Genomic DNA, 25,249 nt, shown 5'->3' on the forward strand with positions numbered 1-25,249 from the left:
TACCTCACAGGCTCCAACTGGAGTATTGCGTCAGGAGGGTAAGAAAAACAACATTTATCGAAAGAGGAGAACAAAACTAACAAAATATGAAATCGAAAAAAAAAGGAATTTGACGTCAGCGCGTTCTCGCGCTTTACTTTCGTTTTGTTAACCATATTATGATGTGCTTTGTGCACACGGTTTTGTTTTAGATTCGGACTGAGTAGTATACACTGCCACTAACTTTTTTTTGTTTCTGTACTTGTTTTATTTTAACATGCATTATCTGTTCGAATGTGTACTGTAATTATCCTTGATTTATTGCAACATCAATAGGCAATGCCCATATGGACTTTTAGGGTATTTAACTAAGTACAATTAATGAATGAATGAATGATGATGATGATGATGATGATGATGATGATGATCTAAGCAGAGTGCGTGGATCCAGCCGAACACTCGGAAGTAGGCTGTGAGTGCTTCCGTTGTACGCGAAGGACTGATAGTGCTGCTCCAAAGTCATAGCAGAACAGCGAAGAAGCATTTCAAGATAGCATATGGTGTGTCAAATAGTTAAGGGTGCCTTTTCGTTTTCGTTTCGTTGTCACCAATGTTCTCAAACGTTAGCCTCGCCATGGCGTAGAATCTGCTCTTTCGTGAGATGTCGACGGTGCGTCCTACGTAGTAAACACATTGCTTCAGCAATCCTGTGCTGACGATACTGCGATTGCTTGAAGACTTTATTTCCACAAGATATATATATATATATATATATATATAATCTTTAATGATGAAAATATTAATGGGATAATGGAGGCCGGAGGTTGGGTCCTCTGAGTCCAGGACTCCAGTGGCCACTGCCACACAACAGGCCTGGTCAAGGGCACTCAATTGAGTCTTCAGGTGAGTCCACGCGAGGACGAGTTCATCCAAGGCTCCCCAAAAGAATTTTGTGCTAACTGGTGCGAATTTGAATTTTGGGGTCTTGATTTGCACTCTCATGTCACATGGGGCAATGATGGCCTCCCCCCAAGCCAGGGGTATTGGTTGGCATATCTCGTCGTCCAGATGGCATGCCACCGTCCCAGATGTGGGTAGGTGTTTGTCCGGACTTTTCTGTATAGCCGAACCTCCTCCACTGTTAGTTGCGGCTTTGGTGCGGCAGGTTCTATGTGTGAACGACGTTGATGTTCTAAGACATCGCATACCGGCATTTCCTTGTTGTCTTCGATTGGGGTGTCCTTCCTTGCTCGGACTGAAGTCTCGCGATCAAGAGCATTTGCCCCTGTGTTGCCGGCGACACCAACATGCCCCGGACGCCAAACAACGTGACGTTCTTGTCTTGGTCGATCGCCCGAGATGTTAAGGGTGATCCTGAGGATTCTTCCGTGGAGGAAGAGTCGGCAGGTTGCCTGGGAGTCCGTGAGGACGCAGACGGGCCTGTCTTTTCCCTCCCGTGTCTTCATCGCCATAACAACCGCCTCAGCTGTGCTAGGGCACTGCAGGCCGTGCGGACCGAAGCTTATCACACGGTTGTTGGGTCTCCGGAGGAGCTCGAAGCAGCCACGATAGCGTGTCTCCTAATGTAGTGCGTTGCGTCTGTGTACGTTGTATCGGGGTTCGCCGAAAAGGTTGCTTTAATTTTTGGGCTCGGATTTTCGCCTGCCTGCATGAAATTTTGGGTTTGTTTTCCGAGGGATATGGGGAAATCTTGAGTTTTTCTCGCATCTCCGTCGGTATGTTTACCAGTTCGCTGCTGCAGCATTGTAGGTGGATGGGGTATCTCGGCTCCTCTAGGACACTCCTGCCCAGCTCAGGCATATTTAGGCTTTCTCGTTGTGTGACCACAATCATTGCTTTGTGCTATTCGAAGGTTTTGTACACCCGGAGAGCATCGAGTATTTTCGTGGATATCCCCAGCGGTGGACCCAGGGCGGTCTAATACGTCATGCGTATTAGGATGTTTCCCTGCTCCGTCTCTTTACGGTTAAGTTCTGGATGATGCGGGAGACTGTGGGCAATACTGTTTATTGCAAAAACCTTGAAGTGGTCATAGTGCGTCTGATTCGCGTAGTCCTCTTCCGTTCCGCGTAACTCTTCCTATAGTTCTTGCGATTTGTTTGACCGACGTCTTTAGAGTTTTTAGGGTGTGGTGTGCTCTCGTGTAGTAACCGCAACCCTAAAGTCGTCAATTTTTGGAATTACAAGTGTCAAATCTTCAAGCTTCCGTTCAGCTTTTTTTTTTTAAGTTTTACGGAATGTTTGAAAATTACCTGTGATAGCATAGTCTTTGTCCTTCCCCTGTATTATTTGAAGAGGCGGATTTTACTAGCACGAGAAATCAAAACACATATTCAACTGATTAACTCCTTAATTAATTACTTTATGGCACATATTGCAATTTACGGATTGTAGCCGGTAAGGTTGCAAGAAAGAAGTTTCCACATATTAATTCCAAGATGTGGTGCGAAATACATGGACGTTCCATTTAATGTTGTGCTTCATCGCGTAAAACAACGCTTCATTAAAAAAGAAGTAAGTGAAACGACAGTGTACTTTCACGCCGAGTTTCATCGCGCATATATCCAAACTGGTGTCATTATAGAAATTAATTCCATGCGGATGCGCTCTGTAAGCTCACCGGCTACTGTTCGTAAATTGTCACGTGAGCCGTGATGTAAATTATTAGGAAGTTAATTAATGAAGCTTTTTATTGTTACGTCATCATTTGTTTCGATTTCTTGTCCAAATAATGTCCGCCTCTCTGAATAATCCAGCTCTAGGTCTAGAAATATGCTATCTGCAACGGGCGATTTGTAAAAAAAATATCCCTAAAACATGATCACCCCTTATATTGAAGGCTACATACCCCCTAGTGTCTCCTTCGCCAACGCCACCTAGAGTCAAGGTGGTGTTGCCTTCGCACATTCATTCTGGGAAAATGGCCGAGAATGGGCGCGGGCCAATATCACGTACGCAGGGCAGAAATAGTCTGTTCGGCCACATAGACAGTGGCCCGTGTTGTCTGCTTTGCGAGACAGCAACCAGCACACATTCAGCGGCCCAAGCTAGCAGACAACCGGGATCACGTTAGAGACGTATGGCAAACTGGGTAGGGTTTCCAAAGATGGCTAGTTTAATTTAGAAAAAGCGTAACATGTCCTTGAAACGGGATGTGCCGGCCGAAACAGTTTTCTTTTCATTGGTGCGCATCGAAGCGTGTCCCGCTGCAATGACCCCGTGTCGTTGATTGTGTTGACACCCGGGGCGTCGTTTCGCTCCAGTGTCGAAAGCTATAACCGCGACCTGTCACCCGATCGTTTCGACGTTGGCGTCGCGCCCAGAAAGCTGCATCGCGCCGTGGTGTGACAGCGGATTTCAGTTTCGAGTGGGAAGACATACAGGAAGGAAGACGCCAGACCGCAGAAATCTAGCAGAAGCAATCTCAGCGGTTTCAGTAAAAAAAGCTATAGTAGGTCATCGTGCTGTACAGATTCGGCGAAAAGCACCATGAGTTTTTTTATATCTATACGAAAGAAAGAGGCGTCGCTTAATAGTAGCTGTTGAGCTGGAGAGTGACCACTGGTTTCTCTCGGTCGAAGATCTAAGCATTGATTCGAGCACGCGATTTGCTTCTGACACGTGTGGGTCGCTATAGAGAACCGCCGTGTCATGTGCTTCTGCATATGCATGTTTTCTTTCTGTCCTAACTGCAATCCTTCATCACTCTCTCACGCTCTCTGCTATTCTCATCTCCCATTCGTAGCGCTTAGCTTCATGCCAAAAGCCCACCACCTCACTACGAGCTTTGCGCCTTTGCTCGTAAACAATTCTTCATCTTGCCTGTCGCGCTGTACCACCGTAAGGCGCCACACTCAAACCAAGTTGCACGAACGTAGCCCCCGGCGTTTGATCCCTCTAGCGGGCTCGGCTAATCCGGCTTCGCGTTGACCTCGCAAGTTGCGCGCCGAGGATAATCCGGGGCGCCCCTGCGGAGGGTTAATCGGCATTGCCGGCCCTGTAATCTCCGGGAAGTTTATTAAGCCCTTGAGCAAACACCTGCGACGCGTTCGAGATCGCAGCAACAGCTGCGGGCGCTTTAGGGGAACAGGAGCGCGCTTAACAGCTTAGCCTATGAATTGACGCGTCTTAAGAAAGAAGAAAGGAACCTAGTACTTCATTCTAGTGGCTGCACAAGGCAGCTGAAAGTTTTATGCTGAAGCAGGCAAAAACAAATTATGAAGGCTCTGCATTGTTTGGCCCTCTGCTCTTATGCATACATTAGAGTTTGATAACTATTGCACACCAGCTGAATAACGTAGCTGCCATATACAAAAGAATGAAAAAAATAAACGGAAAGAACACAAAAATGAGGGTCATGACATGGCCTGTTTTCTGGAAAAGTGCTCCCTCGTGTCTTTAAAAAAAATTACACAATGGCTTTAGTTTGACTGGCTATCATTGCAAACACCAGGTGATCTTTAATTTGAATTATACATGAAATATAAGCTTTTACTTTTACTGACAAGTTATAAACGAGATGGACGCGGTCACAAGCCACGATTGACTTACTGGTTGAGTGATTCGTTGTGGTTATCTTGTCAAAGTCTCGTAGGTAAGCGCAGGAGCCTTCAGAGAAATTTGCACCACCTTGGGTTCCTTTATGTGTACATAAAAGCCCGGAACACGAGAGTTCTTTGCAGGCCTCCATGCAGGCCTCCATGCAGGCCTCCAAGTTTTAGAAGGTTGCGTACCTCCTCCCCCTTCCACCTCTCTGTCACCGCATTAGTTCCTTGCACATTGGACGCTTGGTTGGCCTACTGGAAAACAACAAGAACAAAAGTTGTCTTCGTCTGACACCCATGGCTCCACATGTGACAAGTCCGCCTATATTATACTCCGCGATTGGCATTTCGAAGTAAAAAACAGTCGCAGTTTCACCAAAAGGGCGAAGCACCGATTGCGATAGCAAATTAGTAGATAGCCACACCAAGTAAGCATAGTCGTTTTATCATCCGTATAAACTGGTAAATATTCGCTTACTAAATAAATTAACAGGCACGGTGTACCGGGCTCACAGGCAAACATGAAGGCATCTCGCTCGATGACCGCGGAAACTCGCTGTCATAACGCTGGAGTGAGGAATCGCGGCAGCAGCAGCGAGCGAATTGACCTTCGTGCATCTATTGCTTCAACGTGAACGAATGCACAACGCATACGAAGCTACCAGCAATACGCGCACTCTGCAAACATCGCAGATCGCTGTGAAGGTGAGACCCGCGCGGGCGCGCACTTTGGCCATGTCGCAGATCGCTTGCAAGATACGGCGCCCACCTGCACGGTAAGCAGCAGCTGCCAGATACCCCCCCCCCCCCCCCTTGTCCCTCGCCTCACCTCCGTGCCTCGCGCGCGACAGAAGAGGACGCGCTTCCGCTCTGCCTTCCTCGCGTTCGTCGGCTACGCCTTGCAAGCTTTCACTCACATGTATAGCATACGGCGCACGGCGACGATTTTATCGACTCGCTCTTGGCTTTCGCCAAGCAAGCACAGCTTCTAGGACGGCTCTGAATATGCCTCCCCTCTCCTCTTTCTATTCCCCATTATAGGCCTTCGCGCCATCCCTTAATAGATACATTTTGTCACCATCATCGCCCTTGGATTTATACGGACCTTCACGGCGACGGCGGAAATGCGCTTGGAGTTTCCATATAATTGTTATCACAATAAAATGAAGGAAATTCACTTGTACGTGATGTTGGTGACCTTGAAACTCGGGCGCAAGACTAGACGAGCCAAAGCGCTAGTGTTCCTCCCGACACGCCCAGCTCGCGGTGAAATCGTTATATTATGCTTTCGTCCCCTTGTGCAGCGGATTAATCTTCATAAGCGCGAGTTGCGCGACCTCTGCGCGTCCGTGAAGTCTCTGCATATATAGCGCATCTGACGAGGCACATTTTTCAGTCGGCAGTGCAATAACGGAGACATGCGGGAGGTTCTTTTCAGAGCGACGCCGTGGAAACCAAGCGCCCGCTGAGCCCGCTAGGGGGCAGCACTATATGAACTTGATGGCCCTCGCGCATTAAAACTTCTCGCACTTTGTTCTTTACGCTTCCGTCCTACCTTCGTAAAGGCAGTGGGTGCCCCATTTTCTCCCCCTTTCCGCTGCGTGAATCGACTTTTAGTTGTTATCGACAGACAGCAACGTGATCAAAGCGACGGCGACGATGATCATAATATCAGAATGCACTATTTCGTACGGCCACGTATGTACGCAGCGTTCAGGTAAAGCGACTCTTTGTTTTTTTACCTTGAAGAAGAAAACTAAATATGAAATTTGTAGATTAGGTTTTAAAAGGATAATAACCGTATACATTAACGAATATTCATAGCTTAAACTTTCAGTGTGAACAGGTGATGATCGAATCCGTGAATTTGTTTCTAATTGCAGTTTCTGGCACTAGATGACCTGTGTGTAGGCTTTCTAATTTTAATAAAAAAGAGACTCTCTTCCAGCATTCTACCAGCCCAGTAAATAGGCTGGGAGAGTGTTCAGGTATCTGTACAGGAAAAACATTGATTCACAGTAAAGGAAAAGAACTAGGAAGTTTACCAGCAAGTATACGGCCTGTAGGGTGGGCAACACAACAACAAAGAAGGTCAAGCGCAAAGTCAGAGAGGCTAAATTAATCTCATGGGTGGCGGCAATGGAAAAGAAACCTGCCATGAGTAATTACTTAAGAGGAAAAACCGAAATCAGGAAAGAAACCATTTATGATAACTCAAAGGGAAGCTCATTACTTTTCGAAGCGAGATCGGGATGCCTTAGAACACGCACATATAAAGCGAGATATAAGAAGGGAGAAGAAGCATGTGCTTGCTGCGGTAAAGCTAGGGAAACTGTGGAGCATGTTTAATTAGATTGTGAAGACGTCTACCCAGCGGTCGATTTAGGCAACACTGGCCTCCTTGAAGCCTTTGGGTTCAGCGGGAGCAGTAGTAAAGCAAACATGTCCGCAATAGGTATTAGTAAGAGGCGATTGGAGGATTGGTGGAAGAAAAGTAGGGAAAAGACAAAAGACGGAGACGTACAAAAGCACAGTTCGCAATAGGGGACCAGAAAATTTGGGCGTGGTAGTTCATAGTGTTTTTTTTTCATTGTTTAACCTACAGGATATTAGGCAGTATGGTAGCGAGAGCTTGGTGGCGCAACCCACCACCCAGTTCCAAAGGGGACGCTCATAACATCCATCCATCCATCTTTGCAGTCAGTGAATGCTTTTGGTGGAAACGCGGCTTTTTTGCACGCCACATATTTTGGGATAGTTGTAACAATTTTCGTCATTTACTGCGCTATGGAAAGGGTCAATTCTCTATATTCTGTTACCAAACATTTCACGCACATATTAAAAAAGATGAGCCACATTTGAATCCAGAGGAAGAGAAGGAAGGCTCATCCGCGGCCAGTCCCTCATAGTGGGTACGCGTCATGTTTAAAAGGCAACCGACCAACCAGGCTTGACCGAACCGCGAAACGAGACCCAACGGATGTCTGCTGTGGCCGAGGTTTCCGCCACGCCGAGAACTAACGCCACTCGCGAACGTCGTTGACGGCAGTCCGGCTCGCAACGGGCCAAACATCGCCACTGCCGTCGGCTCTTCGAGTCACCGAAACAAAAGGGTAGGCGGACTACGCACCCCGTTGCTTAGCGTGTTCAGGGCGAAAGTGCGAAAAGGAAAAAAAAAATGGCGGAACTTGCACAATCCGCACATACGCTTGCGCCGTCCACGTTGCACATAAACTCCAGCTCACAAAGAGTAAACCGCGAAAGACGCGTCCATAAAAAAATGGCCGTGGCTTAGCTAAGGTTAAGCCCAGGATGCGAAGCATACTAGCCTTTATTTTAGTTGTTGAACCACTGTTTAGCCTGGTGAACTGCTGTTGCTTGGCTATATTTGGTTCGGCTAGACGAAGAAACAACTCATGCGTTACTCTGCTTCGCCTTCAAGAGTGGAACGCGACAGCGTTCCCGTCGACCCGCCAAGCGGTGTAAGACAATGAATGGGCTACGGCGCAGCGACTACGCGCCCCGCATTGGACGCGGTGAGCGTCGAGCAACGCAGCGTTCGGCGCGGCAACGAAATGTGCGCCTGATCAAGCGACGCACGCCTGAGCCTTAGAAACAGCTTGTTTCTAAGGCAACACCGCATTCACTAGAGGCGCTTTTGTACCGCTTTGAAGCATCGTACTCGTGGCTCAGTGGTAGCGTCTCCGTCTCACACTCCGGAGACCCTGGTTCGATTCCCACCCAGCCCATCTTGCAAGAGTTGAGCCAAAGCCACCTAGAAAATCAGTCTCTGTAGCACGCCGCAACCTTCGCTTCTCATTCCAACGAACACCTCTGTCTCCAGGAGGCATCTCACCTCGTGAGTGTCTAGCAGAGGCAAGCGCAGCTGCTTATATACCGCCGCGACGCCGCGAGCGACGGCGCGAGTTGGAGCCCCGTTTCTCTCTCCTCTGTCGTGACGTCATGGTGTCACGTGGTAGTGAAGGCGACACCGCCGCGCCTGAGGAGCTGGGTTGAGCTCTCGTAATATGCTTCGCATAAAAAAAAGAATAATAAGAATAAGAAAAAAAAGGCTAGTAGTGTTCAGACAATTGCATCAACAAGCTTCTGAGACATTCGTAAGCAATTACAACAGTCGAAAGAGCAGTACTTTTCTATGCGTTGCTCGACAGATAGGGTGATTTTCATGCACACAGACACTTCGTACAATTCCAAGCGCGATCCGATATATCGACGGTTTCACCTTGACAGCATTGATTCCACTGACACCAAGAGACTTCTAGTCTAGTGTGCCATCAGCCTACTATGACAACAACAACAACAGCAACGTAATTAGCTGCAAAGGTAAACGATGTAAAATCTTCGGGCTTCCGTTTCAGCACGCTACTGCACCTCATGATTGTATCTCTTGCCCTCTCTAGCTGAGGAAATCATCCAGTCTGCCGTTTGTACAACGGTCTGACACGATCCCCTAGCCATAGCAACAGCATATTCCAAGCTCGCGACGGTCTCTTAAAACGGAGCGTTGCTACGCAGCGCGTCGTGTCGGGCGCCACGTCGTACCATATGTGTCTCTGGTGTTAGGCTGCTGAGCACAAGGTCGCGGGATCGAATCCAGGCCACGGCGACCGCATTTCGATGGGGGCGAAATGCGAAAACACCCGTGTACTTACGTTTAGGTGCACGTTAAAGAACCCCAGGTGGTCGAAATTTCCGGAGTCCTCTACTACGGCGTGCCTTATAATCGGAAAGCGGTTTTGGCACATAAAACCCCATAATTCAATTAATTAATATGTGTTTCGTGCGTTATCGTGATACACACGATGACTCTGCTGTACAAGCGACCCTGACGTTTTACAACGAAGTCTGAACTAAGTTAAATGCACACGCCTCCCTCGAATAGGTGACAGCTTCTTTGTGCGGTTTGTTTCAACCGGTAATCTGTACAATCTTTGCTTCTCACATCGTATTCTACCGGCTCGACGCTTGAGGTTGGCTACCTTTGCCCAATTTACAAAAAAAAAAGATTGTGATCGTCGCGTCTAGGCCTTGAGACGAGCATTAAATAAGGTTACTGGTATGCATGTAACCGGTTTTTGTTCGGCCATTGTACTTTAGAAAACCGCTTATTTTGTACTGATACAAGTAAGGTAAGAACTGTGTGCTTTTAAATAGTGGCATTTGGTGATGTACCTCAGCGAGACAGATTTTCTCTCGACGAAATGCTACGCCATTCACATTTCTCGCGGTAGCAAGCTCAGCGTGTCGGCCGTCAATCTTCCCTATAGCGCGAGCTCTGTGTCGTCCGCGCTAGAACCATGCATGGCCTCGCATACCGTGCCTGCCAGAGGCGGCAGCCGGCTCCCGAAGAAACGAATCCGCTTCGCCACCCGTTCCCGGCCCCTCGCAGATCCGCCTCCGCATTCCAGACGGCATCGAGGGAAACCGACTTAGACCCGCTGCGTGCGCTCTGTTCGTCACGCTCCCTTGCTGAAAGCTGGGCGAGTTAGTTGCTGGCATTATAAAACGTGTTTACGGCGCCACGTCCATGTTTTGTAATTGACGACGCTTGCGTGCTTACTCTTCCCCGGCCCTGCAACCGTGTTTCGTAATTGATCACGGCCAGCGGCTCTGTGACTGCGCCACTGCACACTGGCCTACGAAGAGGAACTACGTTATGTGCCGATGGCAGAAATCGGGATGCGCAGACAGTACCTCGAGCTCCCGGGCTCCTACTTATCGTTGTGTAAATCGAGGCACCTCGGCACGTTGTGCGCACGCTCTTCGTGGCCGAACACGCCTGTGTGAACGTGCAATAACGGCACTAATAAAAACAGCGGCAAAGATAGCGTTCTTTTTGTGATCAGAAAAAGCTTGTTCAAGATCGGCGTGGTACTCGGATGTCGTAGCGAAAGTGAATTACGAACTTGCCTTGATGAGAGTCATTCCTTACTTCTTACCTGCGCCACGCGATTTTACGATATCAAGCGCGTTATGGCTGGTACCACCTGTAATTCCTAAGCAGTGCCACTTGAGGCGCCCGTAGCAGAGATACAACGTTATCGCCTACTTCTAGTAGATGCCGCAATTACTAGAACCTCGAATATTCGCTGATTAGAATTACACACCTGCACGTAGAGCGTGCGATGTTGTAAGCAGTTGCTCTTTATCATTCGAACGCTTCTCTATACAAAAGCGGCGCGCAGACCTCAATGCCACAGAACCTTATACAGTTTCGGTTGTTGTTTGTTCGTGCCACAAATGATACCGTAAAGTTTGCATTTGCTGTCACTGATCTTCGTGTTTTTCGCTTAGGAGTCCCTTATAGCAGGGTCGTTTAGTCCAGGAGGCATCTTCTTCGTACCTTTGCAACTTGTCTGTGTTAAGCAAACTTTTCATTACTCACGGTCGGCGTCTGCTGGCATAAAGACGTGCTTCACCTGGGAGAGAAAGTAGTGCAGTGTATTAATTTTATCACCCCGGTCAAGCCACGCCACGATAGTGGGGCGCACTCTGTTCCAGGAAGCCGGCTTGTACGTATTGCAAGTGGTGCTCAAGGGCACCCTCTCTCTAGCGTGCCCTGCAATGACACAGTTTTGGCGTACCAGTGTGCGTCAATGCATTCCGATAGGATAGAGTGGGAACAATCGGCGTACGCTTTTAATGGTTCTGTTGAGGATGCAACGATGAGCCTTGACGTCTACCATTAAAAAAAATTAAATTATGGGGTTTTACGTGCCAAAACCACTTTCTGATTATGAGGCACGCCGTAGTGGAGGACTCCGGAAATTTTGACCACCTGGGGTTCTTTAACGTGCACCTAAATCTAAGCACACGGGTGTTTTCGCATTTCGCCCCCACCGAAATGCGGCCGCCGTGGCCGGGATTCGATTCCGCGACCTCGTGCTCAGTAGCCCAACACCATAGTCGCTGAGCAACCACGGCGGGTGACGTCTACCATGCTTGAACTTATAGAGTCGTTCGCAAGCCATGTCGCCGAAGTCAACTGCGTAAACATACCCAACAGTTACCATGACGAAGTAAATTACCAATATGCTCTTTGTTTTGGTACGGCGAGTGCAAGAGTGTTGCTGTAGCAAGGCGGCTTGAGGTAGCTTCCCTTTGAATAATATTATTATCATTATCATTTTACTTTTGTTGCACCATCTGATGTCAAGTGCTCGAGCGTCATGAGTAGACGCCTTTTTGCAGCACCCTTAACATGCCACACAGTAGGCGAACAGGAGCATTTTTCGACCGCATAGAAGTGCTCGAGTTTGCCCAGGTGCGAACGTTGCGAATTCCGTCCAACAGCTGCCGGTTATTAGTGCTTAGCATTGAGTGGCACTGTGTGCCACTCAATGCTAAGCATTAAGCACTGCTAAGCACAGTGCTTACTGCACTGTGTGCCACTCAATGAGGGAGAGAGAGAGAGAGAGATGTGATCTCTTGAGAATAAGGCAGGGAGCGTCATACAATATGTCGACGTATTTGTTTGCAAACGGAGTACCGTGGAACAGTGCTGCTAGAGTGCGGCTACACAGCCTCAGAGGTTATTCTCGGGTCTCTCATTCGGTCCGGCATCACGCCTTCACACCAGCTTCCAGCACTCGTTTGTAACCGGTATGTCGGGGGCGGGAGGCGACTGCGGGCGGTTCTAGGCCCACGGTCGGCGTCATTATGCGTTCGGTTCTCGTGGGAACGTGCCGATGGGAAACAGGTGCATGTCATTCCGCCCCCTCGTACAGCGAAAAAGGCGCAGCTATGCGTCCAGAGGCCGAGTGACCGCCTTGAAAGGTCGAGTTGGAGGGAGCCGGGAATTACGCAGGCACGTCTTTGCTCGCGGGGGTGAAAATAGAGGGAAAGAGAGAAATTCAACGCCATAGAAGGCCACCCTTAGCTGGCTGTCTTGATTTTCTTTAAATGCGTATTTTGCGCATGTTAAATTTTCATAGCATTTCTTTGCTTACGCCCACCCATTTGCCTCCTTCTGACTTAAGCTATGTTCACACTGCGGTCGTAACGCACGTAACAGCTCTTTCGGCGTATCGAACATAACGGCTGTAAAAAAAAGTTACGGCAGTTAAGCCGGCACCTTTGTTCACATTTACTGCTGCGTAAATTACGGCTTTTACAACATGCCAATCAAATTTGGAGCTGCAGAATCGACGTCACCAGTGGTCCAATATGGTATACTGTCAACATGCGAGTGCTGGCCGAGATCGAAGAAATTCACGCTGAAAACAAACTTATAGTCATGTATTCAATCGCCCAAAGAAGACGAAGGCGACGCAGAAGGGTTTGGGAGCGCCAAGTATTTCTCGACAGGGCCGTGGACGGCGATTTTCACAACTTTTTCGCCAAGCTCCGAGTTGGTGACGCTGTGATGTTTCATAACTTCATGCGCATGTCGCCCCAGCAGTACCGCTTCCTTGAAAACCTAGTGAGACCACCCATCGAAGTTCGAAGCAGCACGCATCTGCGGCCATCGATTTCCTTGGCGGATAAACCACATGAACTGAAAACAGTCTCGCAAGGCGCACTGCACAAACTTTCACGAACACAGCCAACCTAATCGTGCGCACGGAATGGCGGAATGGCACTTCCCGCGCCCGGAGCTGTCTGCAGACGGGAGGACGGAAGTGTCGTCACCGGTTGTTGAAAACTGAAATCTTATCGGTCATTGGCTGTGTCGCAACGGTCGTAATATAACAGTCGTAAATGTTGCCGACCCTTTAACACTCTCACCCACGATTTTCGCGTGAATTGCGCACGTTGGTACCTCTACGTTCGCAGTCTGAACTAGACGCATACGCTTGTTGCGCTTCCGCTTACGCATGTTGCGAAAAATCGGCGCCTTACGAACGTAGTCTGAACATAGCATTACCTGACCTCGATGCTGTACCAGCGTACAATAGGAAAGGACGAAGATTTTTATCGTTAGCTGGGTTCGATGCAAAAGCCCATGACTGTGACGCGAGCGCTGTGCAACATTTCTCCAAGACCGAATTACATCACAGCAAAAAAGAAAACAAAAAGAAGTTGTGTTGTAATGGGACAATCCGGGCACAGGAAAAGGTTAACGAAGGCTGAGCTTTCAGCTAGTTGTTGCCTCATAATCGATGTTTTCCCAGCGCATTAGACACAGACAACAGAGTGGATACACATCGCTGTGAGTCTCCATTCTGTTGTCCGTGTATAATCCGCCGAGTAAACATCGATTATGCAGAAAAGGGTCTTAACGGGTCACATTAAAGGGAGTATAACAAAGTATGCAGTCCCTCCTTTTATGTTGTAATTTCAATCCGAGACGTAATGCCTATGGCAAGTACCATCGTGGAAATTGATCACAGATGCAAAAAAGAAAAAGAAAACATAGTCGTACTTTAGCCTACAATGTCCCATATTCACTCCCATGGGCAGTGAATCATATACAGGACACCAGTATTGCACAAAATGTTGCACGTTATCTAGTAACAATATATATATATATATATATATATATATATATAAACTAAAGCTGCGTGACATAATTACACGTAACGGCGAGATGTTATCGCTTTTTCATAGCTGTGGTCATTAGAGATAAACTGCCCAACATTTTTTTTTCGCTTAGGTCTGCTCTTATTTTCGTCCTGAGCCAGAGGTTGAACTTGGCGACAACAAAACGCGACAGCACTCGAGCCTCCTAGTGGCGGGACAATATATCCGGCTTTGTAACACATTCAGAACAGAATCCCCCCGTTTGTCCGATTTGAGTTCATCGCAGAATGTGTGTCTCGTAGTGCTTAGACAGAGCCTCAGCACTTCGGTTGTGATGGTCGTATTCAACAGCCGATATAGGCCATTGCGCAAGGAAAGATTATCTCAATGCTCTCCTATGTTACAGCCGTTGTTCTGCGCCTACCGCACGTAGTAATTCTATTACGATGGAGACGTTGCCGGAACGCAGTCATAATTTTCATGGTGACGCATTTCTAGTGGCAACAGATCGCCGGCACTCAGGCAGGCGACAAGGGGCGGCCGTTGAGACGTTCAGTATAGGACGCGCTGTAAGATGGAAGTGCGTTGCAGCTGTAAACTTCAGCCGTAGGCATACACTGTAAGCATCCTTGCCGAATAATATTTTACTCTAATACCGCGCACCAACCACGTGAAACAAACTCGGTTTTGCTGTTGGGAAAATTATGAATAGCTTGCCGGCTCAAATAAAAACGAAATCGACCTCCATTGCATCCTGTGAAAGCGGATGTACAGCGAAGCTGTTGCCGACGTTAGACAAGCACAACCGACGTTAGACAAGTACCACCACTACACAAGCACCATTACCACAAGCGACATACGTCACGCGCGCACGAACGTGTGCGGAAATATGATCATTCTTGCTGGCCCTCCGCCTAGCGCAAGTGCGTTATTGAAGTAACTGAATTTCTCAAAGTAAAGTGGATCAGAAAATTCGCAAAGTACAGTTTACACACAACCTGCAGACACGATAGTATCGAATTGTAATTTGAATATACGAGAAAACGTAATTCTGTTACGCGGAGACTCAAACACAAACCCCTTTTGCAGCTGCCATTTGAGGTCTGATTGTTTCTTCTATTTTTTTATGCGAATCATATTACGAGAGCTCAACCCAGCTCCTCAGGCGCGGCGGTGTCGCCTTGAAACCACGTGACACCGTGACGTCACGACAGAGGAGAAGTGGCTTTGGCTCAACTCTTGCAAGACGGGCTGGGTGGGAATCGAACCAGGGTCTCCGGAGTGTGAGACGGAGACGCTACCACTGAGCCACGAGTACGATGCTTCAAAGCGATACAAAAGCGCCTCTAGTGAATGCGGTGTTGCCTTAGAAACGAGCTGTTTCTAAGGCTCAGGCGTGCGTCGCTTGCTCAGGCGCACATTTCGTTGCCGCGCCGAACGCTGCTTTGCTCGACGCTCACCGCGTCCAATGCGGGGCGCGTAGTCGCTGCCCTGTAGCCCATTGTCTTACACCCCTTGGCGGGTCGACGGGAACGCTGTCGCGTTCCACTCTTGAAGGCGAAGCAGTAATGCATGAGTTGTTTCTTCGTCTAGCCGAACCAAATATAGCCAAGCAACAGCAGTTCACCAGGCTAAACAGTGGTTCAACAACTAAAATAAAGGCTAGTATGCTTCGCATCCTGGGCTTAACCTTACCTAAGCCACAGCCATTTTTTTTTTTTTTGAGTCAGCATAGCATGAAAAATCACGACTGACTGTAGGCTAATAGCTTCGCTATAAAATCTACACCAACACACCAACATTATCATCATATATACTAGCGTTCACTCAGATATTTCATTGCTACTCTGCGAACTGTATTTTCACTTTTGAGTGTGTGTTTTTTGTTGTTTTTTTACTGCATCCTGCGCTTACTTATTATATGGCAACATTCGTCCTCTTCTGCTCCCTGCGTCTGTGTCCAAATACCTTGCACTAAGCTTTCCAGTCAATGGGCCAGTTTCTGTGTTACGTTGTAGGGTTTCGCACAATGCCCTGTACGGGGCATGCAAGGACATTTTAAATAAACAAACATTGCATAACTCGTGCAATCGTTTTCTTTAACCTTCTAATTGCGACTGACGCCATTTTATTGATGCATCCTTGTGTAAGTGAGAACAAGAGGTCCCGCTGCAGTTTCTAACTGCGGGACCTCCTTCTGTATAACCACTCCTAGATATCTACACCACCGGTGATGAAACAAATAAAACTGAAATTTGAGAAAAGCTCGTGTTCCGTGTGCCGCGGCAGTCGGAGAGCTGATCGCTGTCTGTGCGGCTGCTGCAGACGCTAGCCTCCGAAGCATGGATTCATCTGTCGCTGAAGCTTTCTTTGCTTACCTCACCGGGTTTCATGCGAGTTAACACTTTGGGACGCTTGGCTGCGGTGTCAAGACCCACAGCAATAAATTCTAAATATATGCAGCTGCAGCGCGCATGTTGGAATCTACGTAAAGCAAAGCCTAAGTAAAGCTGTTAATTAAACGCTTTACATCTAAGGACCATGCGTGCAGTTTGGCGATGACAAGTGTATGCACAACAAGGTACGTCACGATATGAAGCAACATTCAGGGATCCTGTGCCTCTTGCGTCACTGTAAGAACTACCCATTCTGGAGGACTGGCCAAGAACGGGCAAATTCCCAGTAGCCGTTACCAAATGGCTAAATCAAAGAAAGTAAAATAAATAAAAAAATTCCTGGAATATAATTAACCATTATATTAACCGATCGATAAGCTTTGGCGATTCCTGTGAGCCAACATTATTTGTTCAGGTTTTATGCAGGACGTAAATATTTTGTTATGCAGAACATAGTGGGACATACCTGCTAAGCTCGCAATGTTTATATGAGCCACTTCGTGGATGCATTATAGCCTTTGTTTGTATGTATGTATGTATGTATGTATGTATGTATGTATGTATGTATGTATGTATGTATGTATGTATGTATGTATGTATGTATGTATGTATGTATTAAAAAAATTAAATTGTGGGGTTTTACGTGCCAAAACCACATTCTGATGATGAGGCATGCCGTAGTGGAGGACTCCGGAAATTTCGACCACCTGGGGTTCTTTAACGTGCACCTAAATCTAAGTACACGGGTGTTTTCGCATTTCGCCCCCATCGAAATGCGGCCGCCGTGGCCGGGATTCGATCCCGCGACCTCGTGCTCCGCAGCCCAACACCATAGCCACTGAGCAACCACGGCGTGTGCGTATGTGTGTGTATGTATGTATGTATGTATGTATGTATGTATGCTTCGAGGTATAGTCGTACAAGAGCCGCACAGGAACGACTAAGCTTGAACTAGACAAGAAAGAACACTGAGACAACCATAGTGCAAAACAGTACAGGCTTCGCTTACAATCAACTTCGATGGTTTATACGCAAATGCTTGTAGTGGTCCGAGTGCTTCGACGTTCATCGACCTGTGCCTCACTGTCTCTTTGTCCTCGATGTATTTTGCAGGCTGGGCGCCCCCGGGGCCTGAGCGCTGCCGAGCCTCGCCGTGGCGGCTCGAGGCGGCAGCACAAGCACCAGCCCAGGCCGCATCGCTGCCGGCGCCCGCTCCACCTGGCGGCGCACCGCCACACTACTACGGCGCGGCAGCAACAAGCAACGCAGGCCACTGCGTTGACACGCGGCCTAGCATCGTACACCACTTGCCGGTGAGCGGTGGCGGCACTTCTTGAACACATAAACCAATCGTTTATAGCGGCCGACACGAGAACCACACAAAAAATAATTTCTTCATATGCATGCTTGTTGATAATCGGTGCAGCCATGTTAGCGCAAATATAATTAAGAATAGCAAACCGGACACCACAGTTGCTACTACTACAGTTTTCTTCACTTAACCTGGTCAACAGAGCAGAGCTTGTTGAATCGTTATTTCACCAGCAATCAAGAGAAAGGTGGCACAACACGCGCTGCTAGCAGCTCGCAGCAAGGTGGCATCATTGGCATGCCCCAGTGCCTCGACATTGCGCCTTTCGCAGGGTTGTTCGTATATTTCCGCGTTCCTTGAGCTCAGTGGGCTTCGTGCACCAGCTTTGTTACGAATTTCTTTCTGGAAATCGTCTGCGAGCCCGCAGGGCTATATCTGTCCACCTATGTCGTCTTAATGTCTCATCCAGGCCACGTGACATTAGACCTCGTGTGTAAATATGCCTGTTATAAATATGCTGACGAGCGGTTGGTTCATTAAACAATACCGTCTATACTTGCTTTAAAGGGACCCTGAAACGATTTTGGCGATTTTCTACAAACGTACTGAGTCGTTAGAGTAGGTCCTTCTGATCATTAATTGATGCATCTAAGTGCTCTGCGTAAAGCGTGTAATTTATTATAAGGTTTTAAAAATACATATCGCTGCCGATCGTAGCGCACTGCTCGGCGGAGTTTTAAGCCGCCCCTACCCATATGATGCAAATAACCCATATGACGTCACGTGGGCGAGCTATCTGATTGGCTGACCAGGGCGCGTGGTCGATAATTTTTCCAACTGTATGGTAAACAAATAATTTTCGTAATAGTTGGAATGTTAGTTCATTTGTTTTTATAAAAAGAAAGCAACATAAAGAGAATGCACAACAACAATTTTTCAGTACACTTAAGCACTTCCGGCACACAGCAAGTGTCGTCTGCTTGTGTTACAACGTACTCCATTTTGACAAGAGCTCCGCGGTCAGAGTCGGTCTCAGTCTTTTCGCGAGCACTATGATTCGACTTTGTTGCCTTGTGGACTGCAAACCTAGCGACTGGCAATATGTCAAGCTGCGACATCGTGTCCCTCTGCAAGGCAGTATACAAGCGAACTGGCTGCTGCGCATGGGACTGCCGGTATCCGATCGGCGCCACGCGTTTGTGGCCGCCACTTTACACCGGAAGATTACTAACGCAATACCGTTTCGCGAGTCCAGTATTAGGGCAAACGCAAGCGCAAGGGGACAGGGTCTGGCCGCTTGACTGTGCCGGGATGAGTCACGAGATGAGCAGAAGGGCAAATGCGAATGGTCTGCACGGTGCAGCCACCTGGTGGCACAGAGCTCAACCATACATAGTAGCAGCAACGAAGTGTATTCTTCATTGCTGCTGGTGTGTATTTTTCGCAGGAGTGTAATCATCAACACGTTGATTTATAAATGTTTAAAATGCTTTACACTTGGTTAGAGCAATATTAGCGCTTTGTTTGACTGGTTAAGCGCTGCGCCAGCAAGTGTCTGGACCGTGCAGACCGATCAGGCTGCTCACGTACGTCTACGCTAAAGTTCCTTCATCAGCTTGAGTTTATGCCTCCAGTCATTTGCCGAAATGACTAGCTTGCCTATTTTTAGCGGAGTACCGGACACGTTCGGCGCTACGACAGAACGCTCGCAACGCACGCTGCTTCGATAGCTCTCGGTCGACGGCCAAGCGGCTAGCGGAGAGGTCTCGCGCGGGAGGGGGCGTGCTCCTAAACAACCGGAAGTGAGCGATGTGACGTCGCATCGTGACGCTGAACCAGTGAAGGCGGAGCTTAGAGCCCCTCGCTCGGCGAGCGAGTTGAGGAGGAAAAGCATAGCTAGGGAGGAGGGTAACTTCTAATCGCTTGCAGCTCCATTAATACGTAACATTTCACTTAAATTGTGGTGCGAATGTTCTACTTAAGCTGTACCCTACGCGCCTACAAAATTTGTCCGAACCGTTTCAGGGGCCTTTTAAAGGAACTATTCCATGATATATTTCGAATGACGCCATGTATTTATTTAGTTAGCGAAAGGCTAAGGGAAAATCTGTCCGTAAGATAGGCCGATGGACGACACATACGAAATACCAAATAAATGTCGTACGAATGCTAAGCCCGACAAATTTTATTGACTTTTCTCGCACGATAGGATCCCGCTACAGGAAAATGCTATGAAATCAGCCTTCTTTTCAGCCCATCGCGTACACGAAGAGGAAGTTAAGATGAACGAGTCTGAGTTTGTTGCAGACTGCATCTACGAGATCTGAAATGCTCGTTGCCTTGCCTACATGTGTGTGTGAATCGCTGAAACGAAGTTTTATCGTGAAGGACCGTGACTGTATTAATTACCCGTGCCAAGGTTAGCGGAAAGGTAGCAAGAAGGAGCCAACACTTGGTACTCAGAAGTGCCGTGCCACGAAGTGAAAGTGACAGACTCGTGGCAACGCGGATCATGCACTGTGCCAAGCAAATAACTTTTCTAAGACGCATCTCAAGCGTAGCCCTTAGACGACCGGTCCGCATGCCTCCATCTCACCATCACGTACCGTTTAGCACCTCAGTAATCACACCCCTTCTGCGAACGTTTCACATCTTTTTCCACTGACCCCTTCATCTCAAACTCTCATCCGACGCACCCCTCGAACAAGCGCCGACGATGAGCGAGTTCTGAAAGAGGCTTCTTGATTATGCTTTCGTTCATTGCTTCGTAGCAACACCGCACGCTTCGGCTTTCTAAGCATTGGCCAGCCGAAGCGAAGGGTTTGCTTCGGATTCCGACGGCGGTCTGAACTGCCGCCTAGACAGGAGCGCGCGAGTTAGACGAGAGTCAAACTACGTCCGATTGAACTTTGAAGACAACGATGCCACAAGCGCATACACCTGCGGCAGAAGCTCTCCCTACAAAACCTCGCTTTCCTCGCCGCCGCGTAGTGCAGGAAAGCAGCACCACCGCATGTGAACAGATGCTAGAGTAACGGAATCACCGAATTACGGAACTGCTACCCGTTTCCCTGTTTCATGATGGCTTATCGCGGTAAAAGACGGCGTCATCTGGATAAGAGTGAACGCTTACGGTTTTCCGTCAGGCTCCTCTCACGCTACGACGGGACGCTCACGTCTCTTGGGGAGAGCGGATGCGCTTCACATGTGCTCCGCAAGCTTTGTCCTCTACGACCGGATCAACTCATCCCAGCCATCTGAATTTGGCATCATCAGCCTCCGCTTCTCGTCCGGAACCTGCCGACACCAACTTTTCCCGGTTTGGACCATCACATCGCGAGGCAAGTCCATCTCTTTTCCTCACCACGCTGCGAGGCTAAGCCTCACGTAGCAGCAGCCGCCGACGCCGCACGCTGCAAGAGACGGACCATACGGCGCGTCGGCGCCTCGAAAGTGGCATGGAACCCATTGTAGTAGATGCAGAAGACATATTACCCTCGGAAGATACCTTTACCAGCTTCTGGCAATCAGCGCACGACAATCGAAGCTCGACTCGCAACTGCGCCTCACCACAACTCCGAATTCCGCCGCTAGTCGAGAACTGTAAGCAGCCATCTACGCCTCAAGCCCCGGCGGCGCACCGGCCCCGGCCGCCCCAACTCACCGCCCTACGCCACCCCAAGCTACCCATCAACGATCATGCAATCATCCTTCGTCTCAACTTTCGGACCGTGAACGGTGTTGCGCAGCGCGATGCCATTCTGCAAGCCGTTCGCCTCGGACGCCAAGAGGTCAGCCAGGCATCATCACCACCACCACCACCACCACCACCACCACCACCACCACCACCACCACCACCACCACCACCATCATCATCATCATCATCATCATCATCATCATCGTCATCATCATCAAGTTTTATGTCCACTGCAAGACGAAGGCGATCTCCCTGCGATCTCCAATTACCTCTGTCCTGCGCTAACCGATTCCAACTAGCGCCCGCGAATTTCCCGCGAATTTAACCGGCGCGTTACATCCCCTGCTCAGCTCCATTCTTTCCTCTTGATGTCAATTAGAATATCGTCCATACCCATTTGCTCTCTGATCCAAACCGCTCTCTTTCTGTCTCTTAACGTTATGCCTAGCAATCTTCGTTCCATCGCTCTTTGCGCGGTCCGTAACTTGTTCTCAAGCTTCTATGTCAGTCTCCAAGTTTCTCTGTATCATCAACACTTCCGACGCACAAATTAAGCCGACTCCACTACTTCGCCATCTAGTCTGTACTCATCAAAGGCACTGCCTAGGACATCTACTCCTACCAAGCGCCCCAGGAAGACTACACCCACGGCGTGGTCCATGGGGACGGTCCCTCTCGCCCACTCATACGAAGACAACCAGGATCATCTCAATCACGAACGGAACCTTTTCATCCTCGACTGTGGACGCATGGGCTCGACAGAGTCTATAATCATCCTTTTCGAACAAGACTGGGTGCTCGAGCACATCTACTACTCCTCCGTATACTCTATAGGTGCTACCTCTTCAAAAATAAGATCGAGCACTGCCGCAACTGTGGCGCAACCGGCCACCGCATGGTTGTGTGCGGTGGACGGCGTTGAGTTCTTCAACCAGCTGGCCGCTCTTGAGCTCATTTTCGTGATCTAAAATAAACGGCCCTCTTCAGCCGTAGGGGTGATAAACGGTCTCCTTTACGCGTAACAATATAAATGATATTGCAATGAAACGCGCTAAGCGCCTCAACGCGCTGGCTTGCACGCGGCAAACGCTTGAGGATTTTTTATTCCGCTTGCTGGGCAGGCGCCCATGGCCTAATGATTAGGGCATCGGGCGGTTGTGCCAGCGGTCCTGTGCCAGAGATCGTTCCCCACCTGCGACAAGTTGTTTTACAGCGAAGCTGTTCAGCGAAGCCGCGGGTCGGGTTGCACTGCCAACCCGACCCGCGGCAGAGGTCAAGCAGGCGGCGTTAAACACTCCCCATACGTGGGCCGATTCCGAAGGTAGTGCAAAACCCGCCGGCCCGCGGCGGAGGTGCAGTTCGCCATTAAGGGGCCCACATAAACAGTTTCGCTGGTCATCCTCTTTCACAGGGTGGTAGGGCACTAAGTTTTTTTATCCACTTTCATTTGCATTAATTTATCCTTTCTTTAGTTCAGTTAGTAAGGACAAATAATTTCCCTTATGTTGTGATTGGTGTCAATATTGTTTGTCATAACGAAGAGCACATATTGACTCACACTTTTATGCTGAGCTATGTCCGGGATCAGTCCACGATACGAAGCTAGAACCTTAACCGCCACAGGAAAAGCGGCGGTAACTCGCCGGGCACTGACCCGACGGGTACACGGGCCATCGCCGAAGACGTCACATAAGAACCCCGGTCTAGGGCCCCCTTCCCTGTCAATGAACGTGTTTGTCATCATCATCGCTAGGAAAGACCTTGTCTCTCAACTGGCGGAGCTAATAAGCGGACGTCACGCAACGAAGTCGGGGGCAACGCCTTCCGCTGCCCGCACGAGCGTTATGCCGTGCGCGCACGAGCACCGAGCGTGCGTTCCTTCTGTGCAGCTGCGCGCACGCCGTGGGCCGAGCAGAACGGCACAGCAAAACGTATACGCCCGAAGGAGCTTCGGCGTCCGCCGTCTTCCGCTCCGTTTTCTGTGCATAATTGGTTTTACTTTGGTTAGGAATAAAGTTCCAATACCGCTGAGCTGCTCGTCAATCCTTGCGGTATGGTCAACGCACCAACGAACCAATTGACCAATGACCAGCCTACCTCTTGCAACGTACATAAACGCGAAATCTTGCGGCACCAAATGTCGCCGGAGGTCAGTGCACTCGTCTTGCCGCCAAGTCGACCCGGATTCGTGGCCACCGCCTTCGTGTTGCTGCCTGGCGAGCGCGTTATTCCCAGAACGGAACATCGATCAGCACTCGTTGTTGCCGCTCTCTTTCTCTCCACGTCGTGGCCGTTGTCCTTCGCTCAGTTCGAACCTTACTGCTCGCCGGGGACCCAGTCCTGCGACATCATACGCGAGCGCATCGACTTATGACGTAAGCGGCGGGAGATGGATGCACGCTGACGTAGCTTGCGGGCGTGGATGGTCGAGCGTATAGACTGTGCAGGTGGACGCGGAAGAGTATAAATGGCAGAGGCCCATCAGTAGGAAACACGCAGGTCGCAGAGGCCATTCAACCTTCGATGTATTTATGTACAATTTGTGATAAATTTGCACCCATTGGGGCAGTTAGCTCGGCCTTTGGCAATATTAACGCGTTATTTTTCCTCTATTCCCTGCCTCTAATTAACACTGAGCGCCCGGTATTTTCTGGTCACGAACGGCATGCACGCGCATCAGCGTGACATAGCGTTCCTGACAGGAAAGTAGCGAGCGCAGAGCGTTTAATAGGGGCAGTGCATTAAAGAATAATTACTATTATTGTCGGGGAACGTGGGGAGCTCCATAGTGCATAAAATACTTTAGAGTGTATTGTTTATGAAAACGAGTTGCATTGGTGTTGGATGGCAAGTCCGGAAGATTCCATGCCCATAAAGATTTTCTATTTCGCTGCCTTTTACACCAACTTCTGTGCGTTCCTGCACCCACGCAGCGCCTATAGCTGATCTTCGCTTATCTTTGGTTTCGTTACTACGTATAGATTGTCACTCTCACCGTGGACGTCATTACATGCACTCTTACCTCCTTGCCTTTGTTGACCAACGCCTGCCTACGTGTGCCTAACTTACGATGGTTACAAAGGGATCGTGCATTTAGCACTTGCGTCTGAATAGTGAACCTGAAATAGGAACATGCACACAACCAGTGGGTCAATCGGGAAGGGTAATAATTGCACGCAGCGGAGATTCGTTGGCACCACCTTTCCCACAGAGCAAAATGTCATTTATCATTTTTCCAAGGGAAACGTTTTATCACCTCTCACTGCTCTCAGAGAATTTACTTTGGAGGGAGAGGTGTATATTTTCGACAAGACTGGAGCATTGCGTTCATGTTTTGTTTGCATAATGAAAGACACTGACAGTTCCACTTATCCACCAGGACAGCGTTCAAAGCAGATCTGCGTGCAGCTTCATAAGATTTTGATGAAAGAAAAGCGTAACATGACTGAGTGCGCGCTAATCTGAGATTTAATAACTCTCTGAATACGAGGACTCACTAGAAAATCTAGAAATGATTTTACCGCGATGTATTTCTTGCAGTATAGCGTCTTTCAATAAAATTCTATAGCTTTGACGCAATCATTGACGACATCTCATACAGTGTGCCTATAAGGGGTATACGAATGACGCATAAATACATCTTATAGTGCTAAAAGACGACTCCAAGAAACATAGTGTACAGGAAAGGCGCCAAATTCCAGGTATGGTTTATTGAAAAGATCGTCAACATTTGAAAAACATTACATGTAGTATCTTCTGTGGGAGTTATCTAAATTATGAGTAATCATTTGCCACTAATCACCCGCTGTTTTGTCGT

General features: G+C 48.7%; 1 protein-coding gene across 3 annotated transcripts in view; it reads left to right on the forward strand.

Annotated features, from left to right (window-relative positions):
- Positions 1 to 25,249, forward strand: part of Mct1 (Monocarboxylate transporter 1) — a 190,408-nt gene that overhangs the window by 69,882 nt on the left and 95,277 nt on the right. For 2 of the 3 annotated variants that reach the window (XM_065440701.1, XM_065440700.1), the window contains exon 2: positions 17,537 to 17,736. The gene's annotated coding sequence lies outside the window, so the exon portion shown is untranslated. Of the gene's footprint in view, positions 1 to 7,495; positions 7,658 to 17,536; positions 17,737 to 25,249 lie in introns of those variants that run through there. The other variant, XM_065440702.2, reaches the window with a different exon arrangement.

The sequence above is a fragment of the Dermacentor albipictus genome, chromosome 1, assembly GCF_038994185.2.
Source record: "Dermacentor albipictus isolate Rhodes 1998 colony chromosome 1, USDA_Dalb.pri_finalv2, whole genome shotgun sequence".
Classification (NCBI taxonomy): Eukaryota; Metazoa; Arthropoda; class Arachnida; order Ixodida; family Ixodidae; genus Dermacentor; species Dermacentor albipictus.